Consider the following 13,855-nt stretch of genomic DNA (forward strand, 5'->3'; position numbering starts at 1 on the left):
CATAATATCACTTACACTCAGGCCATCGGCCTCACTCAGTTATCAATATCTCCAGTCTCTCGGGCTCACAATGCCATGAAACTAGCCCAAAATGATGATATGATATGCCAATAAATGATAACAGAGACTGAGATATGATATTCATATGAATGCGTATGACTGAGTATATAAAGCAATGAAAGCAGATAACTCAACAGCAGAAATGACCTTAATGGGCCCCAACAGGATAAGTATGTAGCCTAGACATAGTTTCTAACATGGATCACAGCTCAATAGCTCAAATACGTAGAACTTTTATGGTTACAGATAAGATCAGGTAATTACACAATATCATAGAAATAATGGAGTCTCAATTCATACGGTGCACGCCCATATGCCTGTCACCTAGCATGTGCGTCACCTCAACACCAATCACATAACATGTAATTCAGGATTTTATACCTTAAACACTAAGTTTAGAAGTGTTACTTACCTTGAACAAGCCAATTCCAATACCGAGCAAGCCAAGGGATGCTCCAAAAATGGCATCATGCGCGTACCGACCTCCGAATGGCTCAAAACTAGCCAAAAACAACTCAAATTCATCAAATAAAGCCCAAGAAAACAATTCCAAATGATAAAGATTGAATCCTTAATCAAAACCCAAAACCGTCCAAAAGTCACACCCAAGCCTCGGAACCAGATAAAACTCACAAAATTCGAAAACCCATTCAATTAGGAGTCCAACCATACTAGTTTCACTCAAATCCGACTCAAAATCATTGTTCACAACTCAAAAATTCACATTATGAAACTTTAGCCCCCCCCCCCAATTTCCTCTTTAAATTCATCAACCAATTGCTAAAAATGAAGATGGATTCATAAAATGTAATCAAAACCGAGTGTGGAATACTTACCCCAATCCTTATGATGAAAATTGCTCCAAAAATTGCTCCATTCCGAAGTCCATATTTCAATATGTGATAAAAATGACCAACCGTCGAACTTATAACATTCTGCCCAATGATTCCGCATTAGCGGTCAAGTAGCTGTATCTGCGACCTTCGCTTTTGCGAGAAAACTTAGCTTCTGCAAAATTGGCCTTGCCCAGCAACCACCGCATATGCGGTATCAAATTCCGCTTGTACGAAGACTTTCGCACCTGCACTTCCAATTCCTTACACCTGCTCATCCGCACCTGCGCTCTTTTCTCTGCTTCTATGACCTTCCTCACCGAGCCTCTTCTCACTTCTACGATTTCTCTAACACTTCTGCGACTATCGCACCTACGCAAACCAGCCGCATGTGTGATTACACCAGATCTGCCACCGATAACTTGGCAAAAAATGATCCAAACAAATCTGAACCTCATCCGAAACTCACTCGAGACACTTAGGACCCCGTCCAAGTATACCGACAAGTCCCATAACATAACATGGACCTACTCGAGGCCTCATTATCATACCTAATAACATCAAAATGACGAATCGCACCTCAATTCGAACCTGGAGATCTTTGAACTTCAAACTTCCACAACCGATGCCGAAACCTAACAAATCACGTCCGATTGACCTCAAATTTTACAGAAGTCACATTTGACATTATGGACCTGGTCCAACTTTCAGAATCGGAATCTGACCCCGATATCAAAAAGTCCACTCCCTGTCAAACTTTTCAAAATTTTAACTTTCGCCATTTCTAGCCAAATTCTACTACGGACATCCAAATCATAATCCGGATGTGCTTCTAAGTCCAAAATCACCCAACGGAGCTAACGAGACCATCAAAACTCCAATCCGAGGTCAAATATTAAAAAGTGAAACTTGGTTAACTCTTCCAATTTAAAGCTTCCTAGCTGAGAACCATTCTTCCAAATTGATTCTAAAAAATCCTGAAAGCCAAAACCGACGATTCACATTAGTCATAATACATAGAATAATGTCAAATAGCTTAACGGGATGGAAATGTTCAAAACGACCGGTCGGGTCGTTACATAGTTGTAGCTTAACCATGTTGATCTCATTTATGCTAGATTTCTGCAATTATCATATCATCAACGTACAACAGTAAAATGATATAAGATTCATCAAGATTTTTGACATAACAACAATGGTCCATCTCACATCGTGTGAAACCATTTTTATGCATGAATCCATCAAATTTCTTGTACCATTGTTGGGGAGCTTGTTTCGAACCATACAAACTCTACTTTAACTTACACACAAGGTTTTGCTTTAACAGAAACTTGAAAACCTTCAGGTTGCTTCATGTAGATGTCTTTTTCAAGGTCACCATGCAAGAAAGCAGTTTTTACATCTAGCTACTCCAAATGCAAATTTTCTGCAGCTACGATACTTAGCCCTAACCTGATAGTAGTTAATTTGACTACAGGAGAGAACATCTCGATGTAGTAAATTCCTTCTTTCTACTGAAAGCCTTTTACTACTAATCGTGCTTTGTATCTCTTCTTACCATCATGATCTTCCTTGAATCTGTACACCCACTTGTTCTGCAATGCTTTCTTTCCTTTTAGTAACTCTGTAAGTATCCATGTTTTATTCTTTGGAAGAGAATTCATCTCTTCTCTTATGGCTAGCTTCCACTTATAAGAGTTTATCACCTGCATTTCTTCAACAAAATGCTCTGGTTCTCCAACATCAGTTAGAAGTAAATAGTGAAGAGAGAGAGTTAGCCTATTTGGAGCATTCGTGACTCTTTTAGATCTCCTTAATGTAGATTCAAGAGTAACTGATTCCGAATTTGATTCAAGTCCTGAGTCCAAATTTGGTTTTGCATTTGATTCTATCTCTGGTTCCAGTTCTTGTTCTGATCCAGATTTGGCTTCTGAGTCTTCATCTTCAATTTCAGAATCAGTTGTCATTCCTCTAACCACTTTATTTTCTAAGATTTCATCTAACTCAACTGTTTCAGATGTTTGTTTGCTGGTGCTGGTTGGTTATACTTCAAGTTTGTCCTTGTACATCACATTTTCATTAAATGTGACATTTCTGTGTCTTAGGATCTGTCTATTCTGATCATCCCAAAATCGATAACCAAAATTATAATCACCATAGCCAATAAAGAAACATTTTTGGATTTAGGATCAAGCTTATCTCTATCATTAGAGTTTACATGCACATAAGCAACACAACAAAATTTTTTCAGATGTGAGAGAGTTACCTCATTTCATGTCCCTACCTCCTCAGGAATTTCAAAATTTAGCGGTATAGAGGGTCCCCTATCTATGAGGTAAGCTATCGTGGTAACAGCCTCGACCCAAAAATACTTCAGCAATCCAGAATGTATTCTCATACTTCTGGCTTGTTCATTCTGCATTCTATTCATCCTCTCAGCAATGCCATTTTGTTTAGGTGTTCCAATAACTGTCTTGATCATTCTGATCCCATTCTCATAGCAGAATGCTTTAAACTCTTGACTGTCATACTCTTCTCCATTGTCAGACTTTAGATATTTTAACTTTAGACCAGTCTGATTTTCAACTTTAGCTTTCTATCTTTTAAAGGCAATAAACAATGAAGGTGACGTAATAGCGTGAGCCTCCTAGAGAAGTTACAGGAGCTGGTCCCCACACATTCGTATGCACTAGTTCCAGCTTCTCTTTTGTCTTCCGTAAGTGCATTCTTCGCACAAACCTAATTCAACCATTTTTAGGTTTGACAGCTTTTTTGGATGCCAACAACTTCATTCCCTTCTCACTCATATGCTCGAGCCTCTAGTGCCACAATGGTGCATCACGACCATGATCAACTGTTGCTATAGTATCTCTCTGTCTTGCAGTTGCATACAATGTTCCCTTCATGAAGCCTCGTGACAACCAAATTTCCCTTGGTTATCTTCCATGGTCCGTTACCAAATGTTGTTGTATATCCTTCACTATCAATCTGACCCATAGATATCAGATTTTTCTTGAGGCCACGAACATGTCAGACATTTTGTAATTTTCATAGCGAACCTTGTGAAGTCATTTTATGAACTTAAACTTTCCCAAAAATATCCAGAGGTTCTCCATCTGCTGGATAAACTTTCCCGAATTTTCAACAATATAATTATGCAATAATTCTTTGGATGATGTAGAGTGAAAGGATGCATCTAAGTCCAGAATCCAAGATTCGATTGGACTGTCTGCACAACAAATTAGTGCATCACCGACTTGTTTAACAATTACATTTACTGAATTTTATTTCTTCTTCTTCTTTGGTTATCTACATTGACTACTGTAGTGACCTTTTTTATCGCAATTCCAACAAGTAATGTCTCGATGTTTGTATTTCCCTCTTCTTCTTGACTTTGATCTACCACGACCATGACTTTTTCCTCTTTGATTGCTTCTCCCCCTGCTTTCGATATGAAAAGCAGATCTTGGGAAATGACTTGATTCTCTTCGGCGAATATCTTCGCTTAGAACCAAATATCTAATATTATTCAATTTGAGTTTGGTACTTCCGGATGAACTGCTAACTGCAGTTACCATTGCAGACCAACTCTACAGTAGAGATGTTAGTAGAATCAATGCCCTGATTTCATCATCAAATGTTATATTAACCGAATTCAACTGAGTTGATATTATATTAAACTCATTGATATGTTCTGTGACAGATCCACCTTCTCTCATCTTTAAGTTGAACAATCGACACATGCAATAGACTTTATTTGAAGTAGATGACTTCTTGTACATACTTGATAATGCCTTCATCAGGCTTGCAATGGTCTTCTTGTTAATGATGTTAAACACCACATTTCGTATTAGCTTCAAATGAATCACACCAAGAGCTTGGCGATCTAATAGATCCTAATCTACTTTGGCCATATTATTGGGTTTTACCTCGGCCAGAGGTAAGCGTAATTTTTTTTGGGTACAAATAATCCTCTATTTGTATTTTTCAGAATCCAAAATCTTTGCCATTGAACTTGTCAATCTTAACCTTCCCTTCTTCCAATGCCATTTTTCACAAAAACATTTATGTGAATATTGCATGTGAATAGTAACGACGAATATTATTCCGTATAAGAAAAAATTTCCCAACCGTATAATGTAGACAACAATCACTATTGGTGAATAGTACTATAGTATTAATGAATAATATTAGTAATGATGATCAATGTTGACATCCAATTTTTTCCTATATATTTTAAATATGCATAAATACTTTCAAAATAGTATATATATATGTATATATAAGCATGCACAAGGTTTTTATCATTTTCCTATAATTTTAAATATTTTAAAATGATTTATTTCCTTCCCTTTTACTCATAAAATTTCCAATAATTATCCCTCAAATTATTGTTGTGGTGATTTAGTCATTTAAATTCTATATTTATGCCAAAATATTGTTAAAATATTTTTAGTGCATTTTTATTATTGCATTTTGTATTTTTAAAGCTAAATTGCATATAATTGCAATATTAGCCCTTTTAATGTATAATTACATTTATATGCATAAAATTGATCTTCTATATTTTTAAAATGTTATATATATCTGTTTTTATCATTTTAGTATACAAAATTATTTTCTAGAAATTATCTGTTATTTATTATAAATTATATAAGGATATATTGGCTATTTAAAATATAGCCAGATTGCATTTCAATTTTAGCCTTAATTTTAACCCAACCCCAACCCAATCCCTAATAGAATTACCGAACCAAACCCTAAACCCGCTTACCCGACCCAGAACCAATTAAATCATGGCCGTTGATCTGAGAGATCAACGACCCGTATTAACTCTTGCCTTTTTTAAACTCTAAACGACCCCTAACCCTAACTCATTCTCCCAAACACGCCGCCTCTGTATTCTCTCATCTCCTCTCCTCACCCTTAAACCCTAGCCCTTCAACCGCCGATCTCTCTTCTTCGGTCTTCTCCGGTGACCTCTCATCGTCTCCAAAGCCTCCAATGGCTTCTCTCATGCCATATCTGCCTTCTCTAAGGTCTTCAAGGGCCCAGGGCTATGCCGACTTGCATCTAGGGTTCGTTACTTGTCTGTTCTTGGCTACTCCAGTGTGATTTCGAGTAAAATCACGCTGTATTTGTTACGATCCTTGGGATTCTATACATATTCTTTCATCACTCTATGGGTTTCTTCCGAAACCTAATTTTTGCCTATATCTCCTAGATCTGTATGGATCTAAGATGATTTGAGTTTGTTTCTTTAATGTTTTACACTATCCTTGGAACTCTTTTGCAAGAATCGTTGATTTCAAGTGTTCTTCACCTTCTTCTGAAAAATTAGGGTTTCAGAACTTCTTTTAAAATTTTGTTTAACTGATTCTTTGTGTTTAACCTTCTACTTCTTACATTATTTTAACTGATTCTATGAGTTTATCACATCTTTAACTCGTTTATGTTGAAAGCCCTAATTTTTCTAGGCTTCTTCGTTTGATTTTGTGACTGGCCTAATCTTGTTTGAGTTTCTATGACTATCTCGCCTCGAATATGTTTCTACTGAGTTTTTATGCCTAACTTACATTAGCTCTATGTCTTGGTGTTCATCTTGACTGATCAATACTTGCCTCTTTGCTTGCTATGTTTGGTTACTCCCATCTCACTCTATTCATATGCTAAAATATTGACTCATGACTCTCTCCTTGATTGACTCTCAGCTCCCTGTTTCTTGGATTGATTTGAAAACTTCCCTTTAGACCTTCGACTCCTGTTTAAACTTGATTTATTTACTTATTCATGGGAACCCATGTTACTTTCCTTAAATCAGTAATTTTGAGTCCTTGATTCACTGATTTACTATATGCTGATTTTCGATTATTTCCATATTCTGCAACTTTATTTTGTTTTCTTACCTTATTAGGTTAACCGAGTATTTTACTGATTTTTCACTAACGGTTTCCTTAATTGAACCCTTATGTACTTACCCCTAATTATCTATTTTGTACCTAATGCCCTACTAGATTTCTTTCCTTAAATATTTTCTGCCCATTACTGTTGGTTGATTACCCTTTAATTAAAGGAGTACTTGCATTGATTTGATTCTGATTAGTACTTGGTCCTATAATTACTGTACTACTATGATTCTTACCTTATTTTACCTAATTTCGAACTACTATATATACATACTCTCTCATTAACACAAGGACACACGAACATTGGTTCAAAAACTCTCTCTTTCATACTAAAAAGCTTTCTGCTCTCTTTTATGTCACTTACTAATGTCTATAGTCAGTCGGCTACAAGCCAAGGCTGACTACTGGGTTCTCTTTCACTTTGTATTTACTATCCCCTTACTGGTATGTTCCAACTTTAATTCAAGTCCCAAAAACAATATGCTTCTCCTATTACTTCAAGTTATCATGTTTCTAATATGCTTCTATCTATGGTTTTGTTGTTCAACCTGCAATTAGCATGTATACTTCACTGTCTTCTTTACTGCATGCTATATACCCCCTTAGGATCCCCTTTTAGTATGTCCCAATGTGACTATGTTTCTCTGATCCCTGGCATGCACCTTCCTGTATGAAGTAATTGGCTATCCTAAGCCTATTGGTTCTGTATTAACTCTACAGTTCATGCTATACTTTAAAAGCCTTGACCCCTTTTTAGGCTCCTCTGATTCTTACTATGTGCCCCCATGCTTACCCCAAATCCCCATTACCCCTAAGTGGATGTGTGCACCTATTTAACTCCATGTATTGAAGTGCTTTTTCTGGTTCTATATTTGGTTTGATTGATTGTTAGCCACCTTACCCCTTTTTTAAGATTGTCTTATTTAATAACTCCCTATGTGTTTTCTTACAAAACTATTTCAAGCAAATCTCTTTTAATACTGTTTTCCTACTGGAACCTTTTTCAAACTATGGCAAGAACTCTCACTCTACTCCTAAGTCACTAAGTTCAGCCCCCTCCAATGTGCGTACTGCCTTGGGATCCTCTTGAGAACCCTATGAACTCTGGAACATTGAGCCTGACCCTTCCACACTGCACTTACTCAATTTAGTTACCAAGTCTAGGTGTGAGAACTGCCCGGGATCCTTGAGATCCTTAGGGAACTATGATGCACCTAGACAATGATATTGTCTATGAAACTGGCATTTGAGGCTATTGGAGGTTTTGGAAGTCACTTGGGCCTGCTTCAGGCTCCTTATAGTGTAGCTTTTTCTTTGTTTATCTATTTATGTAATTCATTCATTTGGTTTGTAATAATTTATAAACGAATATTGGGGCAACTAGTGAAAAAGGGTGGGTGGTTACATATTTGTGGGGTAATATGGGTAGAAACCATGCCTATACGCTACTATAGTTGCTATGTTTGCCTTACCATGTTAGACATCATGCCTATAGGTTTCAAGTGGTTCCAGTAATAGAAATCATGTTTATAGGTCTTAAAATCAACTTCACAAGTAGATACCATGCCTATAGGATATGATCCAGTTCAACTTCTGTTATAACGAGTGTTTACATGTGTTTTCATTTGTTATCATGCCTACAAGTTTCTAACATCAGCTCTTAAACAATTAGATGTCATACCTATAGGAAACAACATCAGAAACTCTGCCTAGATGTAGAATTAGTTTAGTTTAAATAAGTCAATCCAGTTCTTGAGTAGTTTACTTTGAAACTAGTCTAATTAGTGGTTTGTTTTCCTGATATGAATTCTTTCAAATATTGCCCTAATCCATCACTAAACAACATGCCTATAGGGACTTAAGAGTCAATTTTAAAATCTGCCCATGTTTCACTATATAAAACATAGTTATCATTATTCCGCGTGTAGGCAAGCCTATAGGGTATTTCCAAATCCTATAACTCTGAAACTGTTTTTGTTACTTGATGTTGTTCTGATTTTTAACAGGCTTAAAAAAATCAGTAGGCAAACTGATAGGGCCATTACTTATGAGTTTTTAAAATAAACTGCCTATCTTCTGTGTCTTGATATTCACTTAGACATCATGTCTTAGGATACTGTTTAACAAAAGGCCCTTATTTATGTTTGAGTTGTGCTGCTTATATGCATTGTTTGTGGAGGTAAACGTGAGCCTCTAATTGCTTCTTTCTGCCTTATGTGCTAAGGTCCTATTTGTTCTTGCCTGTTGTAAGCACGTGATTTTTGCCCTATATGAGAATTACTCCCAAAGAAATTCAAAAATAAAATAATTTTTCTTGGTGTGCAATTTTGTGATATTTTGAATAATTATTTGTATTTGTCTGTGCATGTTTATTTGCTAAATTAATAAAAAATACAAAAATATGTCGCATTTTGCATGTAGGATTTAATTCTACAATTTGTTAGTAATTAAGTTTGTTTACAAAAAATAAAAATTTACAAAAATAGGCATCGTTTGCATTTTTAGCATTTAATGTCCAAATATACAATTTTATGCTTAATTATTACTTAATTGTGCGTTAATTGTTATTTGGAGTTAATTTGCGCTTTTATAACTTAATTTAGTTCTTAATAATAATTTAAGTATTTTTATAATTTAGTTTTAGAGAAATAAAAGAAGAAAAGAGAGCGAAAATATAAAGAAAGTCGGAATTGGGTCTCTTCTTCGATTTCAAGCCACAGGCCCAAAAAATGGCCCAATCTTCCCAAACGACCCAGTCTATTTCGAACTGGGTCGACCTAATCCATAACCCAAATACCCATTATCTTACATTTTACAAAACAAAACAAATAAAAAAAAGGAAGAAGAAAACCCTAAAAATTAATCCCATCCGCCCCCCCTTTCTCTTTCTCTCTTCTCCTTCACCATCTTCTTCTCCAAAACCTTCCAAACCTCCCATGGCTGCCCCTTGCAGCTTCTCCAAGCATCAGCCATGGCAGCTTCTCCTTCACTCGTGTACACACCCCATAGACACACCGAACGACCCCGTCTTCGTCGCCAAGCTCAAAGCTTGAGCTCCCATGGCGATTTGTTTTTCCTTCTCGACGACCAGCATCGTCCCCAGCTGCTTCTTGCTGCCTCTGCGTCGTCCGTGTCCAGCTCGAGCTGCTGCTCCATTTTTCCCATAGCTGCTGAACGCAGCAGCAGTAGACGTCCACTACTCCTTTTCCTCCATTGATGCTGCGTCAACCAGCTGTTTCTTCCATCTTTCGCGACTGCTGCTGCCCGCGTCCGCCATTGACGCAGCCGTTTCTGCTCCCCGCTGCTACTGCTTCATGCTGCTTCTTCGACGGACTGCTGCTGCTGCTCGTCGCAGCAGTTGCTTCTGTTTCACGTTGCTTCATCTTCTTCGTCTCGTCAAAGTTCGAAGGTCTTTCGTTGAGTCGAAGCCCGGACAGATTTGTTTACAATCGAGTTCGTCGTTGATTCATCTCCGGTTAGTTGTTTTTGAGTTTTATTTTTGTCCATATTTCGTTTTTATATTTCTCGAAGTTAAAATCGTTAAATATTTGATTCTTGTTTTGTTCGTTGTTCATCATTGAAATAATTCTCTAGTGTGTTCATGTGTTTTGATTGAATTAATTTTCAGATTTCAAATGGAAAGTTAATTAGTGGTTTTTCATGTTTATTTCATGTTTGTTTTATTGTTTGGGTAAGAATTTGTTGGTTTGATGTTTGTTAGATTCAAATTGAAATTTAATTGATTATTTTTTCAATTTGTTTCATGTTGTTATATATTTTCCAGAAATTATTAATGTTGTTTGAGTCATTTAATCCGTCATGTTTGTTGTTTTAAAAAATAGATTCATTCATGTTCATACTTTGTTTGGTTGATCTTGCAGTTTGATTTCTTGTTTATCATTTATGATTATTTCTTGAATTTGTCTCATAATCTTGTTTAAGTTTAATATAGGAATTGTTGGTTGTAATGTTGTTAGAGTTAATTTTAAGTTCAATATGAGTGAATTTAGAAATCTAAATATACTTGTTAGTTGTTGTTGTTGAATTTGAAAATAGGATTGTTTGTTGCTAAAAATTTTGTTCAATCAAATTTTAGTTGTTCTTTGTTGTTCAATTTGTGTTCATGTGATATTATTGTTGAATTGGTTCAGAAATCATGTTCATGCGATTTTTTGTTTGAATTTGTGTAGAAATTAGTCATATTGGCTATATTTTGGTTCAAGTTTGATTAATTGATTGTTTAGAGCTGATGGATTAGTTTGGTAATTGCAATAAGGTCGGAGGGGTAGTTTGGTAATTAAACATTTTGGAATTCTTTATGTGAAGCATGTGGGACAAAATGTATTGGGGTGGGTTGTGATATAGTTGTTTAATATAAAGGGGGGACAAGACCAAATTTAGTGGGGAGGAATCTTGTATTTGTTTAGTGAAACCATGAGGGACAAAATATAATGGGGTGGGGTTGATATATTTATTTAAGGTAATGGGGGTGAGTGGGAAGATAATGAGTTTGGTAGGAGAAAGTGATTGATTTTAATTGAGTTTGGGAATGTATTATATATAGAGAGGTCTTGACACAAAAGAAGGAACATATAGAGGAACTAATCTGAATATAGAGAAGAACAGAAAGAAAATAAGAGAGAGAAAAAAGGGCTGAACATTTAGGAGAGAGAAAATTCTGAAAAATATTTAAACTTAAAAAATAAAAAAAAAACTAAAAAAAAAATCTTCTGCTTTCTTTCATTGTTTGAAATCAGAATTAATTGTTGTTTCATCAAAGCTTGAAGCTTTTGTTTTTTGGGATTACTGCTCCACTGGTTTGCAAACTCTGTTCCTGGGTTGTTACTGCTGCTGGTCTGTTGTTGCTGTGCTGTATTGTTATTACTGCTGCTGATTCTCATCTTCTTTTGTTTCCAATACCAGGTACACGACTATAATACTAGCTATTGCAAAGCTAATAATGTGGAAGCATGAATACATATGAAGAATGAAATTTTGAAGTTTTAATATCATTTTTATTTCCTTTTATCGATTGTATTTAAACTATTTCATCTATTACTGAATAATAATTGAAATAAGAAAAAATAACATAAGTTAGTCTTTAATGAATCGGTTTGGCAAAACAGGTTAATTCACTAGTTATGAAGGTTTCAAAATTATCAACAGTAGGTTAATCATGAATAAGTAGATAAATTTAGTTAAGGCATGAATTTGAATTAATTTTCGAAAATTAGGCATTAAGGCATTTGAGTTCAGGCAAGATTAGAAACTTCGTTTAAGTCTAAAAGACTTTCTAAAAAGATTTAGTAATTATGGTTAAAATCTAGTTTTAAGTGGTTGTGAATAATTAATCTCAATAGTTTTTTTTATAACAACGCTGAGTTTTTATCTAGCTGTATTTGATTCTTTTGAATATTAGTTGTCAAATTTTTATTTTATTTATAATTTCGAATTTTTTTTAAAAATAAAATTCCTTTTCATCAATATTTGTATTAATCTAGCAATTAGTATGTCATGTTTTCTTAAATAGATAAAATAAAAGCTAGTAATTAATTAGGATTTTCTTCCTTTATTTTAGAGACTAATTTTTATAGAAAAATGTAGTCGCTTTAAGATTTGTCCATTTAAAATAAATGAGATGAGCCTCGCTTAATAAAATGTATAGATTGCGGGGCCCTCAATAAATGTACATTTAATTGCTTAGAATTCGGGAGGAGTCGTTTAGCAAATTTCTCGGCCCTACCCAAAATAATGATACGCTAGTCGCTTTAGGCGCGTATTTAATAATATTATCTTCTTAAACTCTGGTGCGTATTTCATGCAACCCAAATCCAAATCCCAAAACATTGAATAAAAATGTGTTCCGGATTGCGGGAGCATTTCATGTGACGTAATCCAAAGACATATTTTAAACAATGTTCACATTCTTGTAAAAATAATAATAACAATAATAAAAGCGGTAAAAAGATAAAATTTGCACATGAGCTCATAATTGTATAAAAATCAGATATTTAAGCCAGATATAACAGTTGAGCGACCGTGCTAGAACCACGAAACTCGGGAATGCCTAACACCTTCTCCCGGGTTAACAAAATTCCTTATCCGGATTTCTGGTGCGCAGACTGTAATACAGAGTCATTCTTTTCCTCGATTCGGAATTAAAATTGGTGACTTGGGACACCCTAAATCTCCCTAGTGGCGACTCTGAAATAAATAAATAAATCCCTTTTTGATTGTCCTTTAATTGTAAAAAACTCCCTTCACCCCTAGCGGGGGCGGAAAAAGGAGGTGTGACAGCTCTGGCGACTCTGCTGGGGAATAGCGAACCAGAACCACTGGTTCAGGGTTCAAGAATTCGAGCTTAAAATAACTGTTATAGTTGGCTTTATTTATTATCTGATTTTTACATGATATATGCCTAATGTGCTTAATGATGCTTTTACCGCTTTAATATTATCTGAATTGTGTATATAAAACTGCTACGAAACCCTTCTTCTTTCTGAATCTTCTGAATTTATGGTGTACACGTGCGCGTGGCCCACCTTTCTGTTAGAAGTCATACCAAATAAAACGAAGTTGGGATAAGTAACTAGGCCGGGTAGACTTTCGTGCTCCCGGTACGTTGCCCCCACTTCGGCTCAAGCTGTCCACTTAGGTAAGCCAGGGCTAGAACAATATGCCTCAGGTTTTTCACTTAGAATAACTCAGCTTCATGCCGGATCCCTAGTAGGAACGATTATTTGCATCACGTGCATTTGACTTTGGAGGCTCAACACAAGGGTTGGGTCTGTCTAGGACAGGTATACCAAAAAATGAAAATGACCATCCTGATGCATCTTACTTGCTGCTACTTGCGCATTTATTTGATTCGGACTTGTGTGTTGACTGACTTTTGAATATCAGGACTAATAGTTTGAAATTGGAAAAAATAAGCGGTTAGGGAATTGATTGTTTATTTTTGAAAAAAACCAATGCCCAAATATTGTCAAAACTCTGCCAAAATTTCGAGAAAATAAAAAAAATGTTTTATTAGTTTGTTTTATTAAAAAGCAAAGG

Source organism: Nicotiana tabacum, chromosome 10 (assembly GCF_000715075.1).
Source record: "Nicotiana tabacum cultivar K326 chromosome 10, ASM71507v2, whole genome shotgun sequence".
In the NCBI taxonomy this organism is placed as follows: Eukaryota; Viridiplantae; Streptophyta; class Magnoliopsida; order Solanales; family Solanaceae; genus Nicotiana; species Nicotiana tabacum.